We start from the raw sequence: 13,989 nt of genomic DNA, 5'->3' as shown, positions 1-13,989 counted from the left end.
AACCATGCTGCCAGAGCAGATCCAATCCACTATTGTTCTAACTAAGTGTTACCTTGAGTTTGTAAAGAGGTTCAATCATGTTATTGAACATGACTTTGATGAACCATTTCTGTTATACACTGGTATGGCTTCTAACCCAATACTAGCTGTAGTGAGACAGAACCCAGGATGGGGAGCTCTTGGGATGCAGTCAGTGATGTTTGTGTCATCCCTTCCTGCATCAATTTTGCGTTGGGGGTGTGACGTTATGGACATAAACTGGGACCGTATAGATCATTGTTGCAACCAAGGTCCTGTAGTGGCACCCAAATCTTGTATAAAGGGGGTCAAATGGGGTGTCTAGGACAAGGTTATGGTTTACTGGTTATGATTATGCTGTCTAGATGTGTGTATCAGTTTTGTAGTTGAAGTTATGAATATTGGCTCTATACTGTCTGTATGGCAAACTTATGCTATGCTTCTGGGTGACATCCCAGACAAGCTGAGATTAGCTCTGCCTAGCCTGCTTGATGGCCCATTAAGGACCATCAGCTATACAATGGACCCATTGAGAGAAGGCAGATACGCCTTGTACCTCAGCAAAGTATGCAGGGACTGGCCCATGTGACTCCAGACTCCATGTTGCTGTAATCTTCCACAGTAAGAACAAAGAGGTGATCTTACACCTGGAAAAGACTATATAAGGCTGATGCCTGATCTCCATCTTGTCTTCAATCCTGCTTCTTACCTCTGGAGGAACTTTGCTACAAGCTGAAGCTTTGAACAAAGGACTGAGGACCCATCCCAGCGGGGGATGTATTCCAGAGACTTGATTTGAACCTGCAGTTTATTCCATCGCTGCTGCAAGCCTGAACCAAGAACTTTGCCATTACTGTATGTAATTGATTCCATTTAACCAATTCTAACTCTCATCTCTATCTTTTTCCTTTTATGAATAAACCTTTAGATTTTAGATTCTAAAGGATCGGCAACAGCGTGATTTGTGGGTAAGATCTGATTCGTATATTGACCTGGGTCTGGGGCTTGGTCCTTTGGGATCAGGAGAACCTTTTTCTTTTACTGGGGTATTGGTTTTCATAACCATTTGTCCCCATAACGAGTGGTACTGGTGGTAATACTGGGAAACTGGAGTATCTAAGGAGATTGCTTGTGAGACTTGCAGTTAGCCAGTGGGGTGAGACTGGAGTCCTCTTAGTCTGGCTGGTGGTTTGCCTTAGAGGTGGAAAAAACCCCAGCCTTGGGCTGTAACTGCCCTATTTGAGCAATTTGTCCTGAGTTGGCACTCTCAGTTGGGTTCCGCCAGAACCGCATTGTCACACCCTGTTATAGTCCTAGCCTTCACAATCTCCTCAGGTAAGGAATTCCACAAGTTGACTGTGCGCTGCGTGAAGAAGAACTTCCTTTTATTTGTTTTAAACCTGCTGCCCATTACTTTCATTTGGTGGCCCCTAGTTCTTATATTATGGGAACAAGTAAATAACTTTTCCTTGTTCACTTTCTCCACACCACTCATGATTTTATATACCTCTATCATATCCCCCCTTAGTCTCCTCTTTTCCAAGCTGAAAAGTCCTAGCCTCTAATCTCTCCTCATGTGGGACCCGTTCCAAACCCCTAGTCATTTTAGTTGCCCTTTTCTGAACTTTTTCTAATGTCAGTATATCTTTTTTGAGATGAGGAGACCACATCTGTATGCAGTATTCAAGATGTGGGCGTACTATGGATTTATATAAGGGCAATAAGATATTCTCCATCTTATTCTCTACCTTTTCTAATGATTCCTAACATCCTGTTTGCTTTTTTGACTGCCACTGCACACTGCATGGACATCTTCAGAGAACTATTCACGATGACTCCAAGATCTCTTTCCAGATTAGTTGTAGCTAAATTAGCCCCCATCATATTGCATGTATAGTTGGGGTTATTTTTTCCAATGTGCATTACTTTACATTTATCCACATTAAGGTTCATTTTGTTGCCCAATCATTTAGTTTTGTGAGATCTTTTTGAAGTTCTTCACAGTCTGCTTTGGTCTTAACTATCTTGAGCGGTTTAGTATCATCTGCAAACTTTGCCACCTCACTGTTTACCCCTTTCTCCAGATCATTTATGAATAAGTTGAATAGGATTGGTCCTAAGACTGACCCTTGGGGAACACCACTAGTTTCCCCTCTCCATTCTGAAAATTTACCATTTATTCCTACCCTTTGTTCCCTGTCTTTTAACCAGTTCTCAATCCATGAAAGGATCTTCCCTCTTCTCCCATGACAACTTAATTTACATAAGAGCCTTTGGTGAGGGACCTTGTCAAAAGCTTTCTGGAAATCTAAGTACACTATGTCCACTGAATCCCCTTTGTCCACATGTTTGTTGACCCCTTCAAAGAACTCTAATAGACGTGATTTCCCCTTACAGAAACCATGTTGACTTTTGGCCAACAAGTTATGTTCTTCTATGTGTCTGACAATTTTATTCTTTACTATTGTTTCAACTAATTTGCCCGGTACTGATGTTAGACTTACTGGTCTGTAATTGCCAGGATCACCTCTAGAGCCCTTTTTAAATATTGGCATTACATTAGTTATCTTCCAGTCACTGGGTACAGAAGCCGATTTAAAGGACAGGTTACAAACCATAGTTAATAGTTCTGCAATTTCACATTTGAGTTCTTTTAGAACTCTTGGGTGAATGCCATCTGGTCCTGGTGACTTGTTACTGTTGAGTTTATCAATTAATTCCAAAATCTTCTCTAGTGACACTTCAATCTGTGACAATTCCTCAGATTTGTCACCTACAAAGAATGGCTCAGTTTTGGGAATCTCCCTAACGTCCTCAGCCGTGAAGACTGAAGCAAAGAATTCGTTTAGTTTCTCCGCAATGACTTTATCGTCTTTAAGTGCTCCTTTTGTATCTTGATCGTCCAGGGGCCCCACTGGTTGTTTAGCAGGCTTCCTGCTTCTGATGTACTTAAAAAACATTTTGTTATTAGCTTTTGAGTTTTTGGCTAGCTGTTCTTCAAAATCCTTTTTGGCATTTCTTATTACATTTTTACACTTAATTTGGCAGTGTTTACGCTCCTTTCTATTTACCTCACTAGGATTTGACTTCCACTTTTTAAAAGATGCCTTTTTATCTCTCACTGCTTCTTTTACATGGTTGTTAAGCCACGGTGACTCTTTTAGTTCTTTTACTGTGTTTTTTAATTTGGGGTATACATTTAAGTTGGGCCTCTATTATGGCAGTGGTCCCCAACGCGGTGCCCGTGGGCACCATGGCACCTGCCGGGGCATTTATGTGCACCCGCCTAGTGCCCAGCAGGGGAGAGAAGCCATGGCCCCATGGCTGCCGGGGACAGAGAACTCCGGGGCTGCAGGTGCTGGTGTTCTCAGTCCCTGGCAGGCGCGAGGCCGTGGCTTAAGCCTGAAAGAAGCCGTGGCCCCATGCCTGCTGGGGACAGAGAACTCCGGGGCTGCTTGGGGCGGCAAAAAGCTGGGAGCAGGCCCTGGCCGGAGCACTGCCACTGGAGAGCCAGAGCATTGTCCCCTGAAGCCGAGCCCGGGCTGCGGTGGCAAGAGAGGCTCCCGGAGTGTGTGAGGAAATGGGGGAGGGAGGGAAGCGGGGCCCGGGATGCAGGGGGAGAGGAGGGGTCCTGCTGCCGCCACCGCTACCACCACTGCTGCTGCTCTGAGTCTCCCCAGGGTGGCGCGGCATTTCCCCGCCTGATTGGGCTGTGCAAGGCGCCGCCGGGATGGGCAGAGGGCGTGGATCCCGGCTCGCACGCTGATGGGGTGAGTGGCTGGGCAGCCCAAGCTGCCAGGGAGCTGCCCCTGGACCCAGCACACCATGCACCTCCCCCACCTCAGCCCTGCGCTGCTTGCCCCGGGTCCCTACAGCACCAGGGGCAGAGAGAGGCAGAGCCTGGCTCTGAGGGGGCAACGGGGGATACTGCCCCGCCGGGGGACCCCCGTGGCTCGGGCACCTGAGGGTCAGTGTCTGTCCTCTCGGCTCTGCCTGCACAGGGCTGGGGAAGCAGCTGTCAGCGCCTGTCCCTCTCTGCCCTTGCACCCCCCATCCCGCTTGCAGCCTCTTCACTTGTACCTCCCCCCCATCACTCCCTTGCCAACCCCCTTCCCCTTGTACTCTCCCTTCACCTGCACCTCTCCCCTTGTACCCTCCCCCAGCCCTCTCCTCCCACACCTCCCACTTCTCCTGCACCTCTTCTCCCACAACCCTCCTGATACCCCCTCTCCTCCTCCACCCTCCTCTGCGAGTACATCACACCCCACTTCTCTGCCAGTGTAGAACCCCCAAGCACTCCCACACCCGCTCCTCTGCCTGAACCCTCTTTACTAGATCCCCATCCCTTTCCGGGTACAAGGTTTGAGGGTTAGTCCCTATGCCTTCCATGTGCATTTGGGTGTGGGTGGGGGAGGGCACTGGTGGGGGAAGAGAGAACCCAGGGCTGGGGTGGGGGGCAGGCAAAACATTTTTTGCTTGGGGCGGCAAAAAACCTAGAGTCGGCCCTGCCCCGGTAGGCCTGGGGCCTGCCTAGTGCCCAGCAGGGGAGAGAAGCCGGGGCCCCGCGCCTGCTGGGGACAGAATACTCCGGGGCTGCGGGTGCCGGTGTTCTCTGTCCTCACGGATTCTCTCCGGCTTCTCTCTTCTCTCTGGATTAATATATTATGTAATATTAAATATGATGTTTTTTGTATTATTTAATGTACAAATACAAAATAAGCCTTGAAAAATTGTTGGCACCCGCCACACTCTTCTGAAATCATGAATGTGCTACTGGCCACAAAAAGGTTGGGGACCACTGTATTATGGTGTATTTTAAAAGTGTCCATGCAACTTGCAGGGATTTCACTCTGTCACTGTACCTTTTAATTTCTGTTTAACTAACCTCCTCATTTTTGCATAGTTCCTCTTTCTGAAATTAAATGCCACAGTGTTGGGCTGATCAGAGCCATAGATAGATTACTCCTGGAGAAATTCTGCGCCACTACACGTGCACAGAATTCACGTTCCTTGCAGATTTCTTTGCTTCCCTCACAGAAAAATGACTTTCTGACAGGGAAGCAAAAGGAAGCTGCAAGAACAGTCACACACCACTCCCTAGCAGTGCAGGTACATTGCTGGAGCAGCCAGCAGAGAGATAAATCACTGTAGGGCTGGGGACACTCCAGCCAGTGGCTCCTACCCGGATCCAGGATCAGGTGCTAGTCCCAGCTGGGTTGGAGGAAGGAGAGGATGGGACTTCCTCTTCCCCAGCAAAGAGTGGCTAGAGCTGTGTCAGACACATCCCCAGAAGCTTATCATCCTCCCCTGCTTCCTGTCCCCATTGCTCCTCAGCTGAGGGGGGAGGGCTCACTGTATGGGGAGCTTCTCACCCAACCCTTGTGCATCTGGACCTCCCATACCCAGTCACCCCTGCCAAGCCTCACCCCATACACCCAGACCCCCCACACACACCCTTCCATACACAGCCACAAAAGAGAGGGTCAGCATGGGAGGCTGTAATTAGAATCCTTTTAGAATACTCCAGCCTAGGATTTGGTCCTGGCTATCACAAAGCATCCCTGGAGCCATATCCTGCCAGCCCTGGACATTATTCACCCAGGGCTCCATGCAACAGGAAATCTGCCCTTGGATGGTTGGAGAAGCTTGAGGCAACGCAAGGTGGTGGTAACCCCCTCTCTATCAGGAGGCTGAAGCCTACCACTGCCATCCCCCCAAAAGTATGCGGTATTGGCTAGGGCAGCAGCTTGGGTAGGTGCCCATGGATGAACTGATTCAGAACATCCGCTGGACAGCTTTGCCAGCAGGCCTCATATGGAGCTCCAGCCACAAATTATGAGGTGTGCTCCTCTGAAGAAAGCCCTGCCATGGAGGCAGCATTGCAAATACCTCCTGCCCTTCCCTTTGAAGTACAGCAATGTGTGTACCCCTTTGAATCACTGTGGGTGGATCCAACTATTGGCTTCAATGGGAGTTCTGCAGAAGTAGCAATGGTAAGATATAGTCCCAAGTCTGAAATGCAATCTGATGGGCAAGAGGACTCATCCAGACTACTCATCCATTGCAATAATTGGTCAGCATGCACTTCCCATCTCTGACAATAGCAGGTATATCCCAGAGTGATATTCTGCAGGTTAATTAAGTAGATTTTAGTTCTAGTACTTAATGGTCCCAGCCACTGCTAGAACATTTTTACCATCTCTTAAATGCAGGGCAAAACTGCAACTGTTTCTTGTAACACACAGCTGGGGATACCCAGAGCTGCGAGCCAGTGTGTGACCTCTCTGCCTAAGCAAGAAAGAGTTTTACTCGTGACTAGATTGTGTCTCACTTTCCTGCCACACCAGCCCGTCTTCCTCACCAGCAAACTCCCCAAGGATCTCCCAGCCTAGTAGGTAACTATCAGTGAAATCCAGCCCACAAGCTCCTCAGAGATGCTTCTCTGTGATGTAGCGCCCCACCACTGTGCTTTCACAGAATAGATCAAGTTTGCTGCTCTGCTGAAGAGTCAATACATCACAGCTTATTCATTTAACTGGGGTAAACACACCCATCTCTTCAAACACAGCACTGAATTGGTTTATAGTAAAACTATAACAAGTTTATGAACAAAAGAGCATGGATTAAGTGATACCAAATAAAAGAGATACAAGCAGAAATGGTCACAAGCAAATAAAAGTGAAAATGCACATCTAAAAGTCTAAAATTTAAACTCAACAAGCTACAGCCTTGGTTCAAGGTCGCTTTCTTACCAATCTTTTTATTTCCAGCCATGGCTGACTCTCTCTCAGTCAGGACCTTCCACAGAACAACAAGGTGCTGGGTTTCCTTTTTCTTTCTAGGTGAAAGATCTTTGCCTAAGCAGGTTTCTCACCTATGTTCAGTTCCCTGAGATTTCAATACTCTTGGTTGAAGGGCCCATCTTTCTCATCTTGGAAGAACTCTGGCCCCTTGTGTCTGTCCAGTGATGGATACCAAGATGGCATCTTCTCTCTCCTTATATCTTCCTAAACTCACACTTTTGTCCCCAGATTCATGATGATCTCATGCTGTTTTTCCTTCCAGTGGGCTTCCCATCCCCCTGCTAATTCATATGTAAATTGGGCTTCCATTGTTTTAATTCTACTAATCTTAATTTATATACAAGACAGGTAGGTAGCTGTCTTTCTTCCTGTCTGAGAGAAAAACTGATTCTCTCCTTTTGGTCACAGACTTTAAAGCATAATATTAGTGAGTAACCGTAATTCCTCATCTAGTGTTAATTCATACATTTCACAATGATATTAATCACCATTGTCACCAGTTCGCATATGATAATCTGTATCTAAAATGGGTCATGGAAATTGTGACAGTAGTGAGTTGGGGTACACTGGCCTGGTTAGACCAGCTGAAACTCACTGGTACAGTCCATCTGGCACTGAGGTCCTCTTGGGGTCATACTACTTATGCCATCAAAAGGTCCTTGGAGACTAGGGTTGTCATTTTTGGCATACATCTACGTTAATCTCTACCGACATTGTTACTTTAATATAGCCACAGGCAGATATTCTGACAACCATCCTGACAACCACCTTTTAAATCTGGAAACATACACATGAATCTCGACAGTGAAAAACCCTGGAAAGGAAAAATAACTTGTCCTTACTAGGAGTAAACTATATTTTAGAATTTAGGTTCTACAGATGAAATTTTCAAATGCACTCAGCATTGGCCTAATCCTGAGACCCTTAAACTCAATGGTAAAACCCCCAACTCTTAATTAATACTAAGGGCTTTTGAAAATCTTGCTTTATGTAAATTAGATAAACACTGTGTGGAAACTTACTCATGTATTCACACACTATATGTATGATAGAAACAAAGAAAGGTAAGATCTATCTGTGTCTGGCCTAGAAACTAAGGGCCAAATTCTGGTCCCAGTTACTCTGATGTATATCAGGAGTAACTTCAGTAAAGTCAGTGAAGTTACATTGATGCACAACTGAATTAAGTGCAAGGAGAATCAGACCTCAGGGCTCAAGTCATTATGAAGATACACAACTTGACTGTTTCAGTTTTCTTAAATATTATCAGCTATCAACATAATTACTCTCTAATTATGTATTAGAGGCCCAAATGACTGCAGCATAGAAAATAAGAGGACTTAAGTCTATCTTCCTTTTTGTTTTGTAGATCATGCTATTCTGCACTGAACTTAAAGGCTCAGGGCTTAGTAATAGATATTTCACTTCTAGGTCTCCAGTTCAATCTGGTCCAGGTTGATAAGGACCAAATATAGCTAACAACTGATGGCTACTTGACCTGTTTAAATAATAGGTAGTCTCAGCTTTAGCTGGGTTCCTCACAGAGATATGTGCATGTTGCAAACACCATCAGCACATCTGGGGCCTTCTTGCCATTCTCAGAAGGAAATCCAAAGCCACAGAGACTGAACTATCCTCTCACCCATGGAGAGGCAGGCAGAGCAGTAGGTCAGCTTGCACTGTCTTTGCCAGTGCTCTACCTGCTCTGTAGATAAACAACATGACTTCTGTCTCTGGAGCTGCCAACCTGGGATCTTTTTTAAAATAATTGGAGGAGGAATAAACCCTCTAATGAAACTGAGCATTCTAAATGCATCACAGGGTTGCTTTTGTCATTAAGCACCAGCCACGTGCCCAGCATTGCACAAAAAACACAGAGAAAGACCCAAGAAGATTATGACCAAAGGGCTAGATTTTGCCTGTCTGCTATATAGGTGTATGGAAAACTGGGAAGAGCTGTTTCTCTGCCTTGAGCCCCTTACATGAGGGGTGATGCACAGCCCAGCTGGGCTCCTTTATAATGCTGCCAAGAGTGTGAATCACTCCAAAGGGGCATAAAAGAGCAGGGCCTTATCCCCACACCCTCTGCACCAGCCAGCAAAGCTAGCCAAGCACAGAGAGAGGCACATGCTGCACCAGCTTAAAGGATGGTGTATGGGGATGCTCTCCCCATGCATCTCTGAGCTCTGGAAAGGTTTGTGCAACCCTGAAGCACAATCCCTTTGGAGCTCCCACCTGGGAGATATGCCCCAAGCCCTGTGGTGGTTACCAGCCTATGTACCAATTCTATTCCAGCTAGTAGCCATGCATTTCTGCTCCAGCAGGGGAGGGGCGGGGGGAAGAAGATGAATTTAAAAGGAACTATGGAGAAAATGTAAGCAGCTGATGTTGGTTGCAATCCAATACATGTAATAAGCAAATACCTCATTACTGTCAGAACTACACGCCTAAATAAGTGAAACAGGCCTATGTTAGAGGTTTTTTTTTTCCATTTTGTGTTTATAGCACAATAAAAGAATTATTTATTTCAGAAAGTTATTAATAGAAGTATTGCCCCAATTATTTATGGTTCATCTGCTACTACCATAGTATTATCCGTGTTTATTATTTTTGGTAACAATGCCTGATGTTTTAATAGCTCTTTAAAGCCATAGAATATTATTTAGAGTGGAGAAGTGACAATTTTCATCAAAGTTTTGCCAGGCTGTATTAATATTTTTAACATATCACAAAATAAAAATATTTCACCACACACTAGTTACAGAAATGGGGATTGTGTCAACAGTCAGTACTCAAAGTGAATCAACAAGTTGCCACTGTAATTTGTTTTAAGGCCTTTTATGATTGGGAAAAAAAAAATCATTTGCAGCCAAATCTCCCTTTTGCATTCATTCACTCTCTCTCACACACACAAACACAAACCTGGTGGGCGAAGAGCCCTCATTCTAAATTTCTACTTGAAGTAGATATTAATAAGTTATAAATCCCTGAAAATGAGGGTGGACCATGGAAATGCTGGTATACCCTTTATTAAGCAGTGCTGCCAAGAGCCACTATAAAGTTAACTACTTTTATAGGTTATACCTATTGCATTTTTAATTGTAACAATCTTGTGAACACAGAACTTCATGGCAAAGGTACAGAATAAATCAGCCAGTACCATCAATACAGAGAACACTTACAGTGCCCAATGTCCAGGGACAATCGTTCATAAGTCAGCTGTATGGTGGTCAAATCGTAAAAGGGTATTGATTAGTTTATATTCCATTGCAACTTCATTGTGTCTATTTCAAAATCATAGCACATCTTAGCATTTACTATACAATGCATTTCGGAGTTTTCCATATTAAAACTTATGCTTGCCATGGCCAGAGAGATCTAAACTTGTTACTATCTGGCAGCTGTTCAGTGGCCCACATGAAATGAATCGGTGGTCTCAATTTAGCGCATGGTGAATGAGTGTCTACATCATACCACCACTGTCATAGCACAAACTAGTACTCTCAGCAGAGAGGCCAAGAACAGAATTGGCATGAAGACTGAATTATCCTCTCAGGTCATACTGATAGAGGGTAGAATACATTGACACTTCCCACACTTTACCTGCTCTGTGGATAAACAAAGACCTTTTGCAATCAAGCACCTTTCTTGAGCTAAGTTAACTTAAACGATAATACTCCAATAAATACAGAGACTTCTAGAGCAAATATCACTGACAGTCAGTAGAGAAAAAAAGGATGAATTTTTAACTTGAATTTAATACTCTAAACCGGCTGAAGTTTGTTCAGAGTGGTAAAAAAGCTCTCACATAAAGCTTGCAAATACATTGTGTCATGTCCAAAACAGTCCAGAAACTTTTATAGAACAAGAAGGCTACCAAGCTAGACCAAACCAAACACTCTAAGTAAAGAAAAATGGTCCTGTTTCTGATTACACATACCCAGTTTTTACTCTGGTCTAACGCCTTTGGCTTCAGTACAGTTACTCCCAATATACAATGATGTAAATGAGATCAGAATCAGACCCAATGATCATTTTAAAACAATGAGTGCAATATCCAGGTGGCAATTAAAGAAACTCATTCCACACATATAAAATAAGTTCCTGCCCTTTATTAGTAGAAATGAACCTGCCATCTGCACCAGTGCAAAGTCTTATTGAACATATTATCCACTCATTGAGTTCATTGGAGCAACTGTGAATTGACAGCATGAGGCAGTGATCCCTAGTGGACAGAACACTCAGCTAGGACTCAGGACAACTGAGTTCTGTTCCTGGCTCTGCCACTGGCCTGCTGGGTGATATTGAGCAGGCTTTTAACCTCTGTACCTCAGCTCCCCATCTGTAAAATGGGGATGATGTTTATCTCCTTTGTAAACTGCTTTTAGATGTACCAATGAAAAGTGCTATATGACAGCGAGGCATTATTATTAAATGAGATCAGAAACTGACCTTGTGTTTCTAAGTTCTAGCATGCACTGGCAAAAGACAAACATTTGAAGTGAAGGAAAGAATTATATATGGAGATACTATCTCATAACTGGAAGGGACCCTGAAAGGTCATTGAGTCCAGCCCCCTGCCTTCACTAGCAGGACCAAGTACTGATTTTGCCCTAGATCCTTAAGTGGCCCCCTCAAGGGCTGAACTCATAACCCTGGATTTAGCAGGCCAATGCTCAAGCCACTGAGCTATCCCTCCCCCACCAAGTGAATGACTGATGATAGGTCTTGAAGTTCTTTAGAGGTGTGTAAAGAAGGCAGAGGTGGGGAAGAAAGTTGCACAAAATTCTGCCATACCTAAGCTACCACAAGGTGAAGATTTTTCCAGCAGTGCCAGCCATATAGGACACTATCAGTTTTTCATTCTTGATTAACTGAGTGCAGAGAAGACTCAAAGACAGAATACACAAGCTCTTTAGTCTGCCCTGTTACAGCCACACACATGTGCATTTCAGGTGCATGTTAAGTTATAGTACAGATCTTGGCCAGAGTTCACATATTTTTCATAGAGATCATGATACATGTTGGAGTAGGTTCTCAAAGGTGCTGGGTACCCACACCTCCCACAGAGACCATTAAGCAATGACAGATTTAGCTACACTAAAGTCTTATCTGCACTGAGACATTTTGTACCTGTTGTCAGCAATTGTGGCTATTTCCTTGGTACAGACAACCAACCCATATGGCTGGTTGAAGTGCTCGGGTATATTGGGCTAACCCATTTTCAAGACCACATCAGGAAGACCCTCTCTAAACTGTTATCACCAGTGCGGCTTCACCTGTTGCTGACAATGGATGTTCTCGTGTAGGCAAAGCACATGAACCCACTGCAGGATGTTTGCGACTGTCTCTCCCTCCAGTGGCTAGAGCCCTACCAAGAGGGTGCAAACCCTTACACTACTAATACTTTCTCCTTGAGTTCAGATAGCAAAGGTATGTGCTTTTGGAAAAGGTGGTTGTAAGTTCTATACTCACCCATCTGCATTGACCATAGCCCACCCAACGCCTGACCTTTTCATGATGCCATTTGATCCTCTTTCAAATCCTTGCCTGACACTCTGCCTCCTTAAATTATTTACAGGGTCAACTAACTAGTGTCCTTCACTTCCCTAAACAGTTTGCAGTGTTGCTATGTGCAGTTATGCAGCTGGTTCTGTCCACTCTAGCAGTAGCTCATGCATAGTTTATAATCAGTCTTAAACATTTCAGGATCCTATTGGCCAAAAAGCAATTTGTAAATGACTTCAGTGGGAGTTGGGTCAGACTCTTATATGGGTACAATTCCAAATGATATGAAGAAGAATTGCATCCTTGCGGGCAGAATTGGGCTCCAGGAGTTGGATATATTTTTAAGACAGAGTACAATATTGGGAGCATGCACTACTGTAGACATCAGTGACTAATGGCAACAGAGTTGGGTTTTTTCCCCACATAATAAAGCTGTACACTCAACATGGGCCCTAGCTGCTGAAAGACACTTAAGATTTCTCCCTCCTTTTTTATCATAATGATATTGTGGAGTTTAACAGGATTAAGGAAACTATTGTGCAGAATTTCAACCATTTTACTTACAGAATTGTCTTTCTAAATGAAATGAATTCCAGTAGAAGTAGACACAAATATATTTGGGCAATCTCAGGCCCTGTGTGTGAATGAAAGGGACACAAAACCAATTACAGACAAAGTGACCTTCTTAAGCTCCCACACAGCAAAAGCAGTGTGGTCTAATTGATAAGGCACTGGCCTCGGAGTCAGGCGTGCTGGGTTTTTGTCTCACTTCTACCTCTGACAATCTAGGTAATCTTGAGCAAAATCACTTCACTTCTCTGTGATTCAGTTCCACATCCTATAAAATGGGAATAAAGATATGTATCTTCTCTTATAATTCACTGTGAGATCTACAGATAAAAATCACTGTATGAGAGCTAACAAGCATGGTTTATATAGGATAAGTATTAAAAACACCTGCCAGCCTATTGAACTCTTTGCTTTAAGAGATTCAGATGAATGAGTGAGGTTCATGTGTGGAACCTCATGGAAAATGACAAACCCTTTAGAAATGTATTCCTAAATTACCCCAGAATTTATATGCTGAATTTTAGCCCAGAACAATTTTTACAACCAATTCATAAACCCCTCAAAATAAGGGGCTTTTAACAAAACACGGACAGAGTTAGCAGTAACAGCGACTTTTACTATCATTACTTTGCAATCACAGAAACTCAGCCAGAACATGCATTTGGACTTCTCTAGCTTCCCAAAAGAAAAATATTATTAGATCCCAATTCTGCAAGATACTTAGTGCCTTCTAGGAGTCACTGGCCTTCTCATTAAAGGTGCTTAGCGCCTTGCAGACTGTCTCTCTTAATGTGGTTCTGCTCCTGGGAAAGCTTCCATAAAGTGAGTGGATGGCTACAATATTGATCAACAGCAACAAGAGAAGACATCTGACTTTGGAAGACCACAGATCCTCAGATCCAGCTTCCTCCTAAGTGTTCTCCCAGCCCTTCCTACACTGATAGTCCTCAGCCAATAGGTATTTCCCAGGCTTCTCTGCTGTACTACCCATAGCTTTTCCCACCTCAGTTATGCTCACGTGAGCACTTGGAGATCCTAGTGAATTTTGAGATCCTTGGAAGAAAGGCAACATATAAGTGAAAAATACTGG

At 44.2% G+C, this 13,989-nt stretch overlaps 1 protein-coding gene across 5 annotated transcripts in view; it reads right to left on the bottom strand.

Moving 5' to 3' along the window:
- KCNH1 (potassium voltage-gated channel subfamily H member 1) overlaps nucleotides 1-13,989 on the bottom strand; it is a 330,953-nt gene that overhangs the window by 266,618 nt on the left and 50,346 nt on the right. The window lies entirely within an intron of this gene.

This window comes from Chrysemys picta, chromosome 3, assembly GCF_011386835.1.
Source record: "Chrysemys picta bellii isolate R12L10 chromosome 3, ASM1138683v2, whole genome shotgun sequence".
In the NCBI taxonomy this organism is placed as follows: domain Eukaryota; kingdom Metazoa; phylum Chordata; order Testudines; family Emydidae; genus Chrysemys; species Chrysemys picta.
The sequence above is the reverse complement of the archived record's forward strand: the minus strand, read 5'-3'. Positions and strand labels throughout refer to the sequence as shown.